This window comes from Tinamus guttatus, unplaced genomic scaffold, assembly GCF_059628265.1.
Source record: "Tinamus guttatus ecotype Peru unplaced genomic scaffold, ASM5962826v1 Tinamus_guttatus_pri_ptg000548l, whole genome shotgun sequence".
In the NCBI taxonomy this organism is placed as follows: domain Eukaryota; kingdom Metazoa; phylum Chordata; class Aves; order Tinamiformes; family Tinamidae; genus Tinamus; species Tinamus guttatus.
Window position 1 is genome coordinate 1,167,598 of NW_028289082.1, and position 18,179 is coordinate 1,185,776.

Here is an 18,179-nt window from a genome sequence, read left to right on the forward strand (position 1 = left end):
ACAATGCCTGCAGCTAAACATCAAAAAGAATGCACAAATTAAACAAAAAAAAAAGGGAGGAGGAACAGAAAAACAAGAAGGTAACAGAGACATGAGAAGGATTACAGATACTAAGAAAACAGAAGAAAGGACAGAATAAAAACAGAATAAAAGAACTGATATTTAGAGGGAGCAGGTGATGATAGGTAGGACAGGGGTTTTTTCCAGACCAGAAGTTTCTCTTCCTCCAAGCAGGCAGGTTTTGATCTAGCAGAAAGCAGTTTAGACTAGAAGTTACTGTGGCATTTAAGTATTTTCCCGCTCGCTTCTAGTGCAATGGCCAGCAAAATCCCATTTGGGAGAACCTCAGCTATATAGATAATATCCAAGAAATACCTGCAGTCCCTAAGGAGAGGCTGGCACTTCACTTCATCCCAAACTCTTCAGAGGCACCTGGTTCCTGTGACTATGGAGCGCCCGGCAGAGGCGCTTGGAATCCCGGAGTGTGGCCGTGAGCCTTCCTCAAAGTGTCACTTAAGGCTTTATGCTTAAAGCAAGGACTTAGCCCTGCTTAAACCTTGCCAACAGGTTTAAATCACAGCGTATTTACAGTCAATGAAGGAAGAGACCTCTTGCTGCCAGAGGGTTCCCTCAAACAAGAGCCATAGGGGATGCCATTTGTGCTTGCATTTGTGGAGGAGCATCCTTGGGTTGGATAAAGAAGCTCCTTGGTGCATTGGGGCTGTTTTATGGTTCATGGAAGCAGTTGCTTTGTATTCCAAGGAAGTATTTTATGCACGCGTTAGAAGAGCAAGAGTCCCTTCACCTCTATTAAAACCTTTTGATATTAAAAATGTTGGCGTAGTAGATGCCCTCATTTGATGAAGCTATGGACACATGTAAGATATAAAATAAAATCTTGTGAGATACAAGAAGAAAAGTCATAATGTCTTTGCAAATTGTTAGTGGATTAGTCCTCTTTCCAGCCCACCAGGACCGATGTCCTGAGAATCTGGGAATACATGGAGACCCGCAGAGGGTGACTGGCTCACCTGGGCATCGTGCTGTTTATTTTGCACTCAGTGGGAACGAGGAGGCAGTTCATTCACCTCCTTTTGGGGAATTTCCTCTATAGTTCGGGACCTTAACGTGAGCCCTATGAAATTCCATGTCTCAGTCCCTGTTTTCACCGAGGGATGAAATTCCATGTCATACTTACTGGGAAAGCAGCACCCTCTTCACTTTTCCTCCTCAAGCCATCCTCCTTCACATCTCTAACTTACCCACTCAAAACGCCTGGAGTTCCCTTTTTCTGCCTCTGTTTTCCAGCTTTCTCCTCCATCAGTTTACCTCATATTCAGCACGGTGTCACTGTCAGGCTGGTCTCCCGAGTGTCAGCTTATACTTTGACCATAATACTTGAAAAAGGGAGAGTAACGGGCTAATCTTTTGAATTAACACAACTGTAGTCTCCACAGCCACATTTAAGTATACATTTTTAGCACTGAAGAATATTATTCCCTTTGCATTTTCATTCCATCATTGAATATCTGGCTATTAGGAACCCTTCTAATGGAGGTATCTCAGCAAAATAAATGTTGAGCTAATTATATCTTTCAATCAACCAACCTATTTTGGAAGGGAAAGAAGACAAAAAGATGGGTGACCAACTAGAAGTACAGCATTAATTGAATACATAAATATATATATATATAAAAATTTCGTTCTGCTTCTGCTCTTTGAACTGGTGTATTGGTTTCAGTACCATGCTGGGAAAAAAAAAGGATAATTTGATGCAGGGTTTGGGGAATCTTTCTGCAGCTTTTGACAGATGAACTGAAAAGGGCCTGGGCAAGGATTACACTTTGCAGGAAACACTTCGACTTGGATCTTCAATGGTTGATACTGGAGACACCAGAATTTAACGTGGTGAAGAACTTGCTGAGCTTTATAAATTTCATGGATGACACCAAACTGGGGAGAGGAGTCAATGTGCTCAAAGGCAGGGCTGCTCCTGGCCTCACAAACCCTTTTCCTGATGCTCCTCATTCACACCACAGCTGGGCAGGAATTGATGACTTTCTTCAGTGGTAGCAACCATTAGGTCCTTAACTCAAAATTTTGCAGGAAAGAATCAATTAGTACATTTGGAGGGATTGCCAAAGAAACAAAAAGCGAATATTTTAGAAGGATTAAAACATTTAGCTGAATATTTTTTAAACAAAAATATCAGCAGCAAGAGAAACTCCAACTCAGACCTTTGTTCTCTCTAGTATTGGCCAACAACAGATGTCCAGAGAAGGGCATAAGAGCAGGGGAAGCACCGACGGACACTGTCCTACAGCATTTTTACAGTTTCCAGGGAATTTTCACAATTTCCAGGCAGTCCCTGAACTGCCTGGCCCGAAGCAGATACTTGCATTCAAAATTCCTCACTGGATGTTTATTCCTTGCTTTTGCCTGGTCACTTTTTGGAAGACATGTACAATTCCAGGACCCAGATTTCATCTTTCAATCTCCAGATTTCATCGCTATACTTTAATTTGGAATAAAAACTTACAAATAAGAATGTATGGGGTGCAAAAGTCATCTCCTCCCTTTTCTATGCATTTTATTTAAGGTTATGTATTTACAACTTGTCTGTACTTCTCCACCAGCTGCAGAGAAGCTGCAAGCTGCAGAACTGTTATTGTACTGCAAGGAATTTGGGGGGAAAATATCCAAAGGAGCCACAGACTTCCCATTTTCCATTAAATTAAGAAACTAAAACAAACACTACCTAATCATGTAATCATGGATCTACCTCTAAGGCTTCTCTAGTGAGGGAAGTATTCAGATCTAAAGAATTCTGTAGACCAAATTCTCCCCAAACCTATGTAGACTTCCAGTTCATAGTCTATATAATCAAACTGTGAGCTATTAACTCCAAGTTAATGCCTACTTTTTATAAGGGAAAATTCATGTACTTATGATCCATAGAAAAATGCTAGTTAAAATTAATTCCGGTGATGGTTGTATTTGTGACTTATGTTCTCTGTCCATCACAACCTCAAAGAAAATGTGCACTAGCTTCATTTTTACAAATACTAAATAATAACTAAATAGAAAACAAACCTCTAAAAACATGTTCTTTCTTAACACTAATTCAGTGGGTGGCTTACCCTAAAGAGGTGTAAGATCGTTTTCCCTCCAGCAGCTATGTCATTTACACTCTTTAGAAACCTATTCTGAAAACCTGCTCTTGGAATTTCTCTCATTAATCGAGATAAGTAAGTCCCTGAAAGCCCTTGGTAAAACAGACACTAGATTACATTAATTAATCATTTAAATTTTCTTCTGATTTTTCCTCCACTGCCACAGGCATCTCTGCTTCTTCAAAGATAACTAGAGAGGAAGAACAATAACTAGAGTTCAGAAGGGCAGCAACAGAACTGAAGCAGGGGAACATTAGGTGAAAACTCCAGACAATTTATTTGGATCATATATCCTACCAATTAAGTTGTGCTAAGTCCAAATACACTTCTGCTCCGACTTCATCTGTGCTAAACAATGAGAAATTGGGGCACTGGGAAGGTGCAGAAATGTGCTTCATTTCGATGGAAGAAAACCTGTTTTGAGGCTATGCAGAGAAGGAAAAGTTTATTAATCCGCACGTAGCAAAGGCAGGTGAGAGCACAGTGGGGCTACCCTTTTCTCAAATGGAATTGGCTCATCACCATAGACCTTTTTAGAGATTTGCTGCAATTGCAACAAGCAGTTCAGCGCTCTGAATATGCATAGGCTTCCTGGTGCTTCCCAAAACTCATCTTCCTGCAACCTGTGCTTTGCGCCAATTTCCATTCTGATTACTAAATAATTTTATTTCCAACTAAAGTGAAAATAAGACTCCATATTGCAATTATTTTTAAATTATCAATGCACATTTTTAATATAACACTGTTCATCGGAACATATCACCCATATAAATCATTTTGATTTATTAGCATGTAGCTATTTTACATAGGCCAAATGAGAAAGAAAACGTTTCTTTTAGGTACTCATGTCTGTAATATTCAAGAAGAGGAAACCTGCTTAAGATTAAGATTTTAAGATTTAAAGATTCCCCAGAAAAACCCGACAAGGTCAGGTAACAACATGCAGTGGGAGCAGAATCAGGCTAAGAGTGAAAACCTCAACATATTGAAGATGGCACCATGAGGCCTTCAACCCAGATTTGAGATTTATTTAGGAGATCTCGACTTTCTGAAATTTCATTGGGATGGTACAACTTACATTTCATTCGGACTGAAGTCCCTTACTAACATCTAATTACTACTTACTCATTCGGCCTAATAGTTGCAGAAAATAAGTGGCTTGTGTGGATATATCTCGTAGCTTGAAGAGACTTCTCTGGGAAGGTTCTGGTCCCTCATTTTAGCATTTCCACGTGTTTTGCTTTAATGCCTCTATCGTGCTGCATGACTAGTGATAGGCAGAGGTTTATAATTAATCAAAGGCAAAATGCGGCCGTGCTTTACAAGGCAATAACCCAGCTCAGTTCCCTGAGGTAAAGGCTGCGAGAATGAAGGCCGGGGAGTTTATTCAAACAAGGGAGCTGGATTATTGCCCCATAAAACAGCACGGCACTGGGATTATTACCTTTGTGCTACATGCCCTTTTAAAATGTTTTTCCCCCATAAATGTTTAAAACCAAACAAGTAAAAGATCAGGAGAAGGAAAAGAGGACATGGGGTAGAAGGAAACACATTAGATATTTTCTTTTACCCTACTGAAAATGTATCCGGTAAGAAACATAAAGGAAACCGTTTCAATCAGGGTCACTAATAGCAATAATAAATCCTATTAATAAACAGCATACTATTATTTTTCTTCTCTCTTATTTCTTATACCTGTGTTGTTTCCCCCCTGCCAGTTCTCTCCCTTTTTGTACTCTCCTGAAAACGTAATCTCTTTTTCTTTAACTTTTCGTAACACTTTTATATTTATATTTGACACACCAGCTTTCACCAAACCCAAAGATGGATAAAGTCTCATCCATCCTGGAGTTATTTTATCAGTGATGGTCCCTAAAACTTGCTGGTCCATAAAATACTAGGAACAGAAAGATCTACCACATCGCTAGGATCAATCTTCTTCATCTCCAAAATAATATAGTATCTGAATAATATTAAATATCATGTTTTGGTGTCCAAACACCATGCTTTGGCTTGACTTAAGGCAGTCCATGCCCCTTGGTGACCAAAAACTTGACCTTCCTTTTGATTCAGCAGAAGAGACATTACCCAGGCAGTAACGTAGCAACATTTCACCAAGCTGGCTGAAAAATCCTTCTTGACAGGACAATAAACGTGCTGCAAGGACGGACCAACCTCCTCATCTGCACCTGGAGACCAACAGATGAGCTTCATTCACTGCAGCTCCAAGTGTCTGCGGTTCACTAACTACAAACACGATGAAAATAAGAACATTCTGAAACCCCAAATTCTTTGTTCCTGATATTACACTTAGAAACTAAACAGCTTCTCACAAGCTTGACAGCTATTCAAGGGATTAAATTAAAAGGAAAATAACAAGAACTTTTAAAAATATTTTGTGTACAAAAACTCTTCCTTCATCTACTTTTTTTTTTAAATTTTGCAATTCCTCTAACACAGATTTCTTTATAGGGGCAAACAACCAAAATAAATATGATTTCAACTGATGTTGTTTTGAAAACATTAAACGGAATCCCACTGGGAAATTAAATGGAAATGTCATTTCTAATAAAGGAAGAGAATGATTCATAGTATAACATCTTAAAATATGTTACCTACATAATTAGAGGAGCTTGGTGTTCAAAAAGGACCAGCCTCCTACACCTTCCAATAAAATCAACAGCTGAATATAGATTTAGGAACCCGGTTTCAAACATAGGAGTTTGAGAAATTTGGCTGCACTGCAGGAACTGAATCTGGCAAACCCTGAAGGAAGGTTCTTCTTACCCAAGGCCCTGAGCTGACTGTGCTCAGGCTGCTTCACAACCGTCTTTTCAGAATAACTGCTATCAGCAGTGGAAAAATTACAGCTTAATTTCAAAATATTTGATCTGCACAAAATAGCTGCAATCATCCTTACAGCAGCTTAAGCATAAGCTGTCCATTTAAAAAATACTATGACTCATGAATCTGCAAGAGTTAACAACACACAGAGAACTTTCTCGGAAATGGTTCATTTTTACCTACAAGCACAATATGAACCTACCAAGATTACTGATGCAATCATTTAAAGGATAGCATAGGTAGCTTAGTCATCAATATTAAAGTCATGCTATCACTACATTGGGTTACTGGATGTTTATGGCCAAGGATATTGCTCTAGGTGCTCCCAAGTTGTGTCCTCAAGCTGGAAGCCACAGGCCACCATAAGTCATCTGCAGCTGGGCCATGCACAGCATTACTTTAGGTGGACCATCAGCTCAGCAACTAGGGCAAATTTGTGGTCCTCATCTTGGTCCTCTCATTTGAGGGTGCCAGAGCCCTGGAACAGGCTGCCCAGAGAGGTTGTGGAGTCTCCTTCTCTGGAGATCTTCAAACCCGCTTGGACGCAGTCCTGTGCCACGTGCTCTAGGTGACCCTGCGTGTGCAGGGTCACCTAGATGATCTCTAGAGGTCCCTTCCAACCTTAACCATTCTGTGATTCTATGATTCTATGATCTGAGCGCCCTCGGGAATGAGGGAATAAAAATCTTTTATGTCATTTAACTGCTCAGTGAAGACGCAGGGACTAAATTTTTAGAAGGCAGCAAGTGCCCTTCCTCTGTGGTCTTTGCTGCACAAGGACCTTCTCCACGTAGGTTAAATTCCTGCATTTGCTCTTCAGGCACTCAGCAAATCCTAAGATCTCCAGAGGTTCCCTTCAGGGTGCAGCAAATTACACTGTGCTGACAAAATAGATGAGGACACGGAGCCAAGGCCTGTTCTCTACCACGTTCCCTGGAGCATTCGGCGCCTGATGGCAGAAATGGGATTCACAAGTCTGTATTAAGCGAGAAACGGAGTGTTTATACGCATAAAATCTCAAAAGAAAGGGAGGGCAAGAGTAAAATTAACTCAGATTTTGAAACGAATAGAGGTCTACAGACTTTACAAGGAAGGAGAGAACAGTTCTGTGGCCGGTAAACATACTTTATCACTTCCATTATAATTAGCATTAAAAATGAAGCAAGTAAAACTAGAAAAGTAAGGAGATTAAATAAAATAGAAATTTTAATAGAAAATCTTATCACTAGCTAGATGTAATTTTGTGCAGGGCAGATTTCATCCTCCTTGCTGAATAAGGAAATAGCAAACAGAAGTCATTGAAAATATTTAGACACAAATCCACAGCTGCAGATCACACACTGCTGGGAGCACCGCGTTGCTGCTGTTCCTGACGTTGCCTTATGGATCCTGTGGATCCCTATGGGAGTAAGGACTTTTTAACGCCCAAAGGCACATTTTGAAACCAATAACAACATCAGCTACCTACATCCATACACTCCTTATACCTAAAAGTGATTGGTAAAGAAAAAAAGCAAATTTGGGGCTGCAGGGGAAACTGCAGAATGGGAAGGAACTGGGGAACTAGAGGATAGGCTAGAGAACAGGCAGATAAGGATGTTTCAAATTATTTTTTCTATCTCTTACTGATTAAATTATAGTTATTTACAGTAAAACATTTACAGTCTTTGTCACTCAGAAACTAAAGTTCAACCTCGTGTACCAACTAGGTCGAGCATCAGAACGGCAGGAAAATAAACCAGCAAAAACTTCTCCCTGCAAGCTCTGTTATAGCTGATGATAATGGGGAAAAACACTAGAAATATTTTAATTATTTCAGAGCTGTATATGAGCGTTGATTTTTTACTTTACTACACACACACATCTCTGCTCTTCAGATAAAATCTCCCACGTTAAAGTTTAAGAACATGTATCAGAACTTGGGAAATGCCTATGGGCATTGCCTGTTGGGCAAGATGTTCTCCAAAGGTCCCTTCCAACATGGACTTTTCTAATTCACCTTTTACACAGCTTTTTGCAGCAGCCTTTTACACAGCTGAAGACTGGAACCACGTTCTGCTTTGGGCTTCTCTTCCTGAGGCCAAATGACTCACATTTGGCATCTCACCCATTGGGTTTTCTGGACCTCCAACCTCTGTCACTGCTCTCCTCCCCACTCTTCCCAGTTGGCCCTTATTTCTCCTAGAAATGCGCTGCAAACATCTTAAAATATGAACTTTCCAAGCTGTACCCTACAGCGGGAATGACCAAGCAAATGGCAGAGCCCAATTTGTGCCCTATTTACTCATAGAGACCCTCTTCCAGGAAGCCAAACACAAACTTAATGGCTTCATATAATTATATGCCTGCAAAGCAATAAGCATATAGAATATGGCTTAATTCCCTCCTTCTTGTTCACTGGCCATGAAAGAAAATAAAAGTACTAAGTTCTACCTTCCTACACTGTCTTATTATATTGATCCCAGCCCAATCCTCTCCTAAAAGACTCTTCCACGTGAAATCTCCCTGAATAACAAACAAGGCCACATGGGAAAACGAGTGCTGGAGATGGTTAATTAAGTGCCCATAAAAATATCCTCCCGTTTCATCGCGATGCAAACCGTGGCGCTCTCAAAATTCTTTCCTAAAAAGCCATAAAGGTTGGAGAGAACCGGCGAGGTGGCTGTGCATTTACATTAACACAACCCCATCCAATATTCATTACAGCAGAGCACTCGTTATGTCAGTATCTGAATTAAATAACAAGAAAAATGTTTCCCAACTATAGCAGTAAGTACTGCAATAGCCTCCTGCAACACAGCAAATTGGAAGGAGAGGCAGTGGGGCCTCCTCTGCTTCAACTTGCTCATTCAGTACCATATATCAGCTTTTAACTTTTCCCTTTCAGGTGAATCTACCCAAAAAAAAAGGTGTTATAGAAGCTTAGAGGGAATTATACATGAACAGCATGAATCCATCTGAAAGGAAAAACATTACACTAGCACAATATATCTTAGCTGCAAAAATTTGCCAATGCTCTGAGTTCATACATCTAATCATTTCTTTTTAAGTTATGCAAAATATATACATAAATACATATTAAAAATATAATACACACAAAATAAAATAGCCAAGGAATAATTCTGTGGCCCTGATGAGTGTCACTTTGAGTTAGGGAGCTATTTTCTGATGGATCCCATAAGTGCTTGGTGATAGACAGGAAACTTCTCTCCACAGAGGAGCTTAGGATACTGCCTCTTAGGTCTTTATTGTCTCCCAGTCCAAGATTTAAGTTATCATAAACAGCAGGTCTCTAAAAACTCGAATTTTATTGAGAGCAGAAGGGGATTCCTTAGTTTGGGAGATTTTGGAGAGTAATTTCCAAGCCACTGTAATTCTATTCGTGCTTTCAGATGAGTTACTTTGCTCTTGATGAGGTAGCTTATGATCTTGGCAACCTTTTAGAATTACTCTTCTTGCTAAAAGCAAATATTTTGTGCCTGGGTAGCAGGTATTTGCCGTAAACTCCCACCCCAGTGTTGACTAAAAGGATGTCTTCTGTTCAAAATAAGATGCAAAACTTTGTAAGACGCAATGATGTCCAACAGAAAGGCTTAAACCCTCCAATGTCCCTAGAAGGCAAGAGAAGTGACAGACGGATCCAGAGCGTATCCTTCCCAACTTCAGAAGGGTCTTCTCAAGAGGTGTTTATCACAGAAAATCTGCATTTGACATTCAAAAACAGTGGGAGTGGATTGAAGATTGGAGAAGTTGATTTTTGTTGGCTTGGTCAACAGCAGAAGAAGACACAGGCAGAACCATTTCACCTTTTAGCTCTCACGTGGCATCACAAGGAAGCACGGGGAGCAAGTATGGCCTCAAAGGACACTACTATTCAGAAGACACCCAGCTAACAAGCTGCATAGAATCAACAGGATTCAACAGAATCAACAGTAGAACCAACAGGAACAAAAATAAAGCATCTCCAGCAATTTGAGTGTAGTCTCATACACTGCCCAACCTCTTCCTCCAGCACTCTGTCTTTTCCAACACTTCCATTCTAGCCAACATTTATTTCTTAGAATAAAAGATTTGCTAAGAACCAAGAGGACAATGGAAAGAAGCTCAGAAAACTCATTTTAGTTATTGTCATATAATATGAGAACTCACTGGGGAATAATATTAGCTGTCGCTTATCATTTTTAATTATCAGTCATTCGAAGTTACATATATTTTAAAATCCGTAACTATTTTCATTGCATGCTTCTGACATCCAATTTAATCTGAAAAAATGCCTAGAAAAAGAGGGTATTGTAGAGATTTTGTGAAAGACGGTATCGTCCACGTCTAGAAGTAAAATACAAGCAAACAACCTAGAGCATCGCTCGCTCTGTTCCCCTTCTCAAACTGTAGATACGTAACACTATGTAGAGAGTGGAATGGAAGGTGGCTAATATAAGTGAAAAAGTCTTAAAATAATACCTTCTAGTAAAGGAGCTGTCCTCTTTCCATGCTACTTCTTCACAAATGGGTTTCTACCTAAAACAAACCTTTGATGTGTCAATACGCTTCTTGCAGAAGACTTTTATATCAGGGGATTCTGGCTAATTAAGTGCAAAACTTTCAGTCCTGTAGTGTTGAACCCAAGAATTTATATCAATATTATACAATAAGTTACATTTTTCTGAATAGTTAACCCTTTGGGGGCAATGACTTCCTTCCACCTGAGTTATTCATATGCTTCTCCTGAAGATGTACATTGGGAATTAAATACCTGATAGAAAAAGAATCTCTACAAAATGTCTTAAGTCTTAGTCTGTAAAACACTGAAGAAGCAATTGCAAATGCCTAGTACCATTTCAGGTGCCCCAAGGAATCTCATCTGGCTCAGCTGTAACTCCAGAAGAGCCCAGGTCTCCTGTATGACCTACATTGTACCTACCAGCTCCATGAAGGCACCTCAAGAGAGTCTTGAATATCTAAAATGGCAGTAGAGACTCAGAATCCCCAGATTTTATTGGAATATATATGCTGTTTTCCTAACGGGCTGTTCTGTTATCTGCTAATAACAGGAAGGTATCAATATGAACTTCTGATGAACTTCTATTTTATGGCTCAGGAAATTTATAGAGTTTCTTTTAAAAATGTTCCATTTTTCTTTATAGACGTAGTCTCCTTGTGGTCTGCAACACTGTATCTTAGCTCCCTGCTAATAAAGGTTGTTTTGGAACCAGGTGAGGAATAGTCACTAATGAAGGTGGACACTAGAATGGTGGAAAGGGCACAGAGATCAACTCAACGATCAAAACTTGAACAGTTCTTTCAACCTCTACAAGGGCCTTACACATAGGACAGCATTAACAACCAAACACGAACAACAAGATGAAGAAGAAAACCTAGACACTGAATTTCAAGGGAGGAGATTTCTAAATTCTTCTCAAAAGGAGTCAATATTCTTTTGAAGCTCTTCTGGATCTGAACTCATGTGCTGGTATTATCAAATAGCATAAAGATAATGGGATAGAGTAGAAGTGGCCTTGAGTGTAGACTATCCCCTCATATAGATGGGAAAATTATATGGTATATAAGGTTTTCAACTAGCGAGAAATTCAAATTGATCCATTCCAAGGTATCCAGGATTACACAAAACAAGTGTTCAAGGATACCTTTTATCTTCACAGAAAAAAAAATGAAAAAGAAGGAATTATAGATTCATTCTTCTCTTGGAGGTTTCTCTCAATTTAAAGAGATAAAAAAACTTGTGATGTTGAGAGTGCAACACTGGTGCTTTATGATATGTTTACGGTCACCAGAAATGGCAACATTCTCACTGTACAACAGATGCTGAGACTCACAATTCCTGCTTCTGTGCTTAGGTTATTAAGTTTTACTATGAGCTGCCAATATTTTCTTCAGGATTCCTGTAGATTTAACCAATATCAGTTGCAAATGAAGGACTTGCACAGTGTAAGACAGATGACTGAAAAAAACATCTGACTTCAGATGCGTTGATGGATTACAGAGCTGAGAATGGATTGGCAGAGGGTGTCTTGGGACCAACATCTGAGGATCACAACACGCAGAAGGGTTTCGATGTCCCGGAACAACCTTGTTCTGTATCAATCTATTGACAAAGAAAAGTCAATTCAGCTCCAAATGTCACTCCTGTTCTCCTCTACTTCTTCAACAGTCTTTGTCCATGGGAGGTAGAAAATAAGGAGTCACTCTGGTATAAACCACTAGGGAAGATTCACCCTTATGTCTTCTCAAGGCTTGAAACCAAAACAGACCCAGGAAAGACAAAGTTAACCTGTAGTATACTAAGAAAAAAATAAATTGAATTTTTAAAAAGCTAGCTAAAAGAAATTGCAGATAAAAGAAATTACAGAAATTGCAGAAATCAAGGCGAGTTCTGCCTGGTCTTGCCAAATGTACAAGAAAATGAGGTGATTAACAAGTGTAAAGAAGGGACGATAATGGGAATTTCTTGCAAATTCATCCCCTTGCAATGAAAATAGCATCCAACTCGGGTCGCCAGGTCAGTGCTGGCATCTCCACGACATACAAGAAAAAATGCAGAGCAGCCCATTTGTTTTCTCTATTTTTTCTCGCTGCAGTAATTGGGATATTATTGAACATAAAAGGAACCAATAGTCAACACAAGGTGGAGACTACTGAAGCTTTCGACTGCATTAACGGGGATGCTGCTTCTGTGCCAGAGGAGACACAAACATTTGACCATTCCACAGCATCAGCAAAACACGGAAAAATCACTACAGCCACGTGGAGAAATGCAGACATATGCTGAGGATAATTCCAGTATGGGAAAGCAACTAGGAAGGAAACCACAGATGTCCATCATTATCAAGACAACTGTCTACCATTTCTACAATCTCTAATTTCCACCAGATTGCCAGAATCAACCAAGCCCTAAACAGGTTATTCACTCATCTGTATTATAAATGAACATAACAGACCGTATAGTCCTCTTAAGACAACTTTAAAATATTAAGAATTAATATTTTTATCTTTAAAATATTAAGAATTAATATTTTTGTTATCTGTGCACCACAGACCAAAGTCCTTAACATCATTCTATAAAGTTTACCAGCAGCTCAAAGCTTTTCTCGAGGGTAGGGATGTGTACATAGTATCAGAAAAGGCGCAGTCTTCATTTTCTATTTCGCTCAAAATTGTAAATTCAAATTCTACGGCACAGATAGAGGCTAGTAAGTGAGGGCAAACCCACCAACATGGGTACAGCTAGGCCAATGTGCAGCTTTGGGAGTCTACCCAGCATGTCTACATATAGCCTTATTAAAAATAATAATTTTTAAAAACGAATTTAAAAAAATAGGTAAAATTCCATGCCAAATTTGTACATATTGTATCTTAATATTTGCATTATTCTCCCACAACCCTATTTAGGAAACTGTTCATCTCTTTCTTGTCCTACATGTGTTGGTGTGTAGCGTGCGCTCATTCAACAAATCACTGTAAATATGTTAAAAATAGTCTATGCATGTTAACATAAAAGGCACAAACTGAGCCACCATAGTCCTATTTTGATCTCATTCTACCTAGATATTAGGAAACGCAGAAGGGTAAATCTTGATTTATAGATTCCTAGCACATACACATGAGATGAGACACAGGCCCTTTGCAGTACCAAACGCAACGCTGCTATGTGAAATAATATTATGTCTCTTTAATTTCATAAGAAAAATTAAGTTAAACCCAAAACCCTAATCTTTACCTCCACAATGAAGCATGCTGCTTTACAGAATTGGACAATTTAATTCACAATATTTATTAATGAATCAATAAAAAATAAACAGAAACGGCTCACTTAAGCTCGAGTTATTTAAGTTATCCAAACAATAATCGGGAATCATAAATGAACAGTGATATTGAATAATCTGGTTAAAGCACCCAGAAAACTCCAAATTATGATACTGATCCTAAATAAAATATCTAAATATAATAAACCATGTCAAATTACACTAACAAATTAAATTTTCACACAGCCCAAACAACGTTCTGAACCCCAACAGTTTAAACTATGCTATTCAAGTTTTGATTTCAATTTGTCCAGCTGGGGTATTTTCCAAATATAAGCACTTAAAATGAATCTTTAAAAGAGAAGGTTTTAAGAAATAAATAGTTTATTATGTAGGCCAAGGGAAATCTGCAATGGTCTGTATCTGCTTTAGGAACACAGAATCTATTATCTAGAAATGATGAATATAAAGAATATTTTCACAAGTATAGTATAGTTTTCAAAATAACTTGAGCATCAATATATATTCAAACCGTTGGAAAAACATTTCTGTTTGTAAATGCATTGCAAGGAGCCACATGTTGATCATGTTTAAAAAACTGAGAAATCATTTACGAATCAGCACTAAAGAGAAATATGATTATTCTTCCAATATTCGGAGCTGCTTTTCACTTAAAAGCACCACGATCAATGTTTTATATTGCACCCCAACTTTTAATAGGGCTGTCCACTGCAATTTTGTTTTAAAAAATAGTAGATAAACTACAAGGCAGGTGGACTGCACACTATTCCTAAGAAGAAACCCACTGCAAAACCTGAGCACAAACTTGCTGCACTGTTCTGATTGCAAACTTCAGCTCCAGCCCAGCTTTCCGTATCCCCGATCCCATCCCACGTTAATTCCCGTGCAGGAATGAGCCCCATACTGGCTAACCACAACACAGAGAGCAAAACTGGGCTCAGACAGCTCCTTTCCCCCCTGGGTACCTATTTCAACACGTTATCTGTTGCATCCAGCGTTTCCTAATGGTTTAAAATGCAGCACTGTTATTCTTACAACCCAAACAGGGCATTCAATGGAGCCACCTCCAAAAATCCTCAGCAAAACCCCGGAAAAGGAGCTCAATAAATCAGATGGCAACCACAACAGCATCTTAACCACCATTTACCCTTAGTATCTGCCAATAGGCTCACTGATACAGTTCAAATATTCGTCTTGCTACGAAGCCAAGTTAATATTGAGCAATCTACGTTCTTCGAGCACATCAAGAAGGTCAGTTATTTCTAGGAGCCTCGTATTCCCAAGCCCGTGATGTACACTAAAACAAAACCATTGCTGCTAAAATGCTTCCATTAGTGTTTTGTTTCTTGCTTTCCTTCAGCATACGAGAATTAGGGAAATGTGCTTCTGCAGCAGGATAGAAATTGCAGAAATCTTACAAGCTGAGCAATCTATTCTTTAAACAGAGTGTAATACTTACTCTAAGTGAAGACGATCCATTAAAATCTATGCTTTCTAGGTACTCTCTGAAATAATAATGCTGATTGCCAAAGCAGAGGTAGCATAATCCAACCACATCCAGGCCTAACAGGCAGTAATCCCAGGATTTGCTCCTATGAAATCCAAAAGAAGGTACCTGTCTCACTGAAAATCCAGGCACCCTTGGAGAAAACAATGGATTTTTAGGTCCGGAATTTTATTGAAATCGCAAGATATCCACCCTTCAGTAGTCCCAGATTATTTTTTTAATCCACGCACGAGAAAGGAGCAGATATTTTTCACAATTTTCAGCAAACAGATCACTGCAACTACAAATTGAAGTTGCTGTATCCAGTGGCATCAGTTCGAGTCCAGCTCTGTCGTCTTCAAACATCCTCTACTTAGCAAAAGTCACTATCCCTCCTCTCATTTCCTTTAGAAGGAGAAAATGCAGCAGTTCCACATGCTCTCTAGTAAGATATAGTGCAAGAAAGGTTTTGAAGCAGTAGCAAAACAACCACATTCTCATGGCTTTTTTTGCCCTCCAGTCTGGGTGTCTTCGGCTTGTCCTGCTGGTCCTCAGTGCAGTCACTAAGGGCTGGGAGATGGAGTTAGGACAGCAAGAAGCAGCAAAAATAAATATTGTCGCTTTAAGAACACACTTACTTTTGTGTCAAGATGTCTCAACTTTCTCTCTACTCCTACTTCGTAGTTGGCTCCGATGAAAAGCTGTAAGGACGTTCCATTAAAAGTTCATATCTGTCACTTACATGAGAGAAACGCTGAAATCCTCATTCTGAACATATTCCAAAGGAGGTCAGCTTTGGTTTTAAAGCATATTCGTCTCGATGAAAACTTTTGTTGTTGTTGAAAAAAAATTCAAATTCTCCCTTTAATTTAGGCATTCCCTCGGTAATCTTCCAAGTTACTCGTCTCCCTCACACAGTTTAACCAGACCTACAAAAAAAAACCAAATATCGCATTTCCCACGTGTGTAAACTCTTATTGCGGAGGCTTCATGAAAGAAGCCTTTTATTTCCCTTATCACTGGCACAACTGAACATCATTTCCTGCAGCAGCGCTTTCAAGCAGCCCCGAGGACTTGAAAAGCTCTCCAAGTTGGAAAAGCCGAAAAAAGTTCGGAGTTTTTCCGTACCCCAGGACGGTTTTCCTTCCCGAAGCTCGAGCCGAGGACGCAGACAAAAGAAGCTGATTTGCCTGAGCCGTGCCAAGTCTTGCCTTTTTTTCTTGCCTCCGCTCCGGCGCTCGCTCCCGCTCGCTCGCTCCCAGCATGGCAGCCTTCCCGAGCAGTCTTGGCCGCGCTCCAGCCCGTGCCAGGCTGTCGGAGTCCTTGTTTCCAAAAGATGCTCTCTGCGAAGCAATTAATATATTTAAAAACAGGAAGCTGTGGGTCAGCAACCAAATCTTGGCACCAACAGCCGCGCCGGCTGCCAAAGCGGCTTATAGATTTCATGGTTTCCTACCTTTTACAAGGGATATAACATTATTTTTTTTTTTTTTTTCGCTCTCTGTTCGCAGAGTCCTGGAAGCCGTTCGCTGCTGGCAGCGATAAGAAATCTGCTCGCTAAAAATGTCTGCGTGCAGCACGGGAACAACCTGCAGTAAATCAAGAAGCTTTGGAAGGAGGGCGTACGTATGATCTTAATAAGTACCAAATACTCCTTAAAATAATATTGGGTTTTCCTTCTCTCCTCTTAAGAGGCAGGGGAAGGTTCTGGGAGCGGGAGATGGATAGATTTGAATCAAGATCGCAGCCCGAAGTCTTGTACATTTTAACTTCATTAACTCCAGGCTGAAAACTGCTTATCAAGGGGTGCTTGATCAAGGGCACTGCTATTAAAAATCAGCTTAAAATCAGCACTAAATCCAAAGCCCGCTAGCTAATACCCCCCAAAATGTTTAGCAAACTCAACACATCTGTGGAAGCCGGTGATTTCAGCTGCTAATTCAAAAGCAAAGTTCTTGCTGGAGCATTTGGGGGAGAAACTGCTCAGCATTAATAGTTAATTTAGTGGAAAATTTCCCGATGCACTGCGAGACTTAACAACTTACGCTTGGAGCTTCCTTCAGGACATGCTAAATCACGGGAATTCATATGCGTAGAATTATGGGAAAAGCCCTTTCTTTTCCAAGTTATTTGCCATGGCAAAATGCCAACTTTTTTAACAACATGCACTTACGTTAATGAGCACGATCAATTATACGGAAAATATACTGCCCTAAATGTACAAACTTAATAAGTTTACAGATGCGACTTATTTTTTTAATCATTAAGAGGTTCAATATAGATTCCCAGATGTTTTGAGACTCTGTTATTTGGGACTTAGTAGTGCAATATTTCCTCAAGGATAATGTTCCCATGGCTGAAAAAGGAGGAATCACGTTCTCCCTGAACACTAACGAGGGAGCAAGCTTTGTTCTTCACGTTAACGAAGTCCAGTGTTTTAAACCTTGCTTAAAAGATCTGCATTTGTCTTAGGAGAGGATTAATGACTGTCCCATGGCTGCGTGGGGCTGGGCAGCGAGTTTGCAAGTCATTTGGCTTTTATTTGCCATGCCGTTATCATGGCATAAGGTGTACACCTGATATAACAAACATATTCTGCTGCTCTATCAATATTTTTAAATCAAATTATCAGTAATTTTTAACTGTTTTCCTTTCTCAAGGCTCCACTGATTGTATGCCTATACATGGATGAAATGAGGCACTCGCGCAATGAGAGCACATTTAGCTACCTATAGAATTATCTAAATTTAGAGTCTAAAACCAGCGCTAAATCCTACACTTTAATCGAGAGAACTGAAGACTGACAAGAGAATTGCCAGCAGCCTTCAAATACCTAAAAATAAGGTGCTAAAAGGGAGAATATAAACTGCTTTGCATACCTACAGTGAACAGGAC

The 18,179-nt window shown here is 39.6% G+C and overlaps 1 protein-coding gene across 2 annotated transcripts in view; it reads right to left on the minus strand.

Annotated features, from left to right (window-relative positions):
* Positions 1-18,179, minus strand: part of MSRA (methionine sulfoxide reductase A) — a 233,518-nt gene that overhangs the window by 202,025 nt on the left and 13,314 nt on the right. Inside the window, exon 1 of one of the 2 annotated variants that reach the window (XM_088534351.1) lies at positions 15,258-15,464. The exons of the other annotated variant lie outside the window; for it this stretch is intronic. The gene's annotated coding sequence lies outside the window, so the exon portion shown is untranslated. Of the gene's footprint in view, positions 1-15,257; positions 15,465-18,179 lie in introns of those variants that run through there. 2 annotated transcript variants of the gene reach the window in all.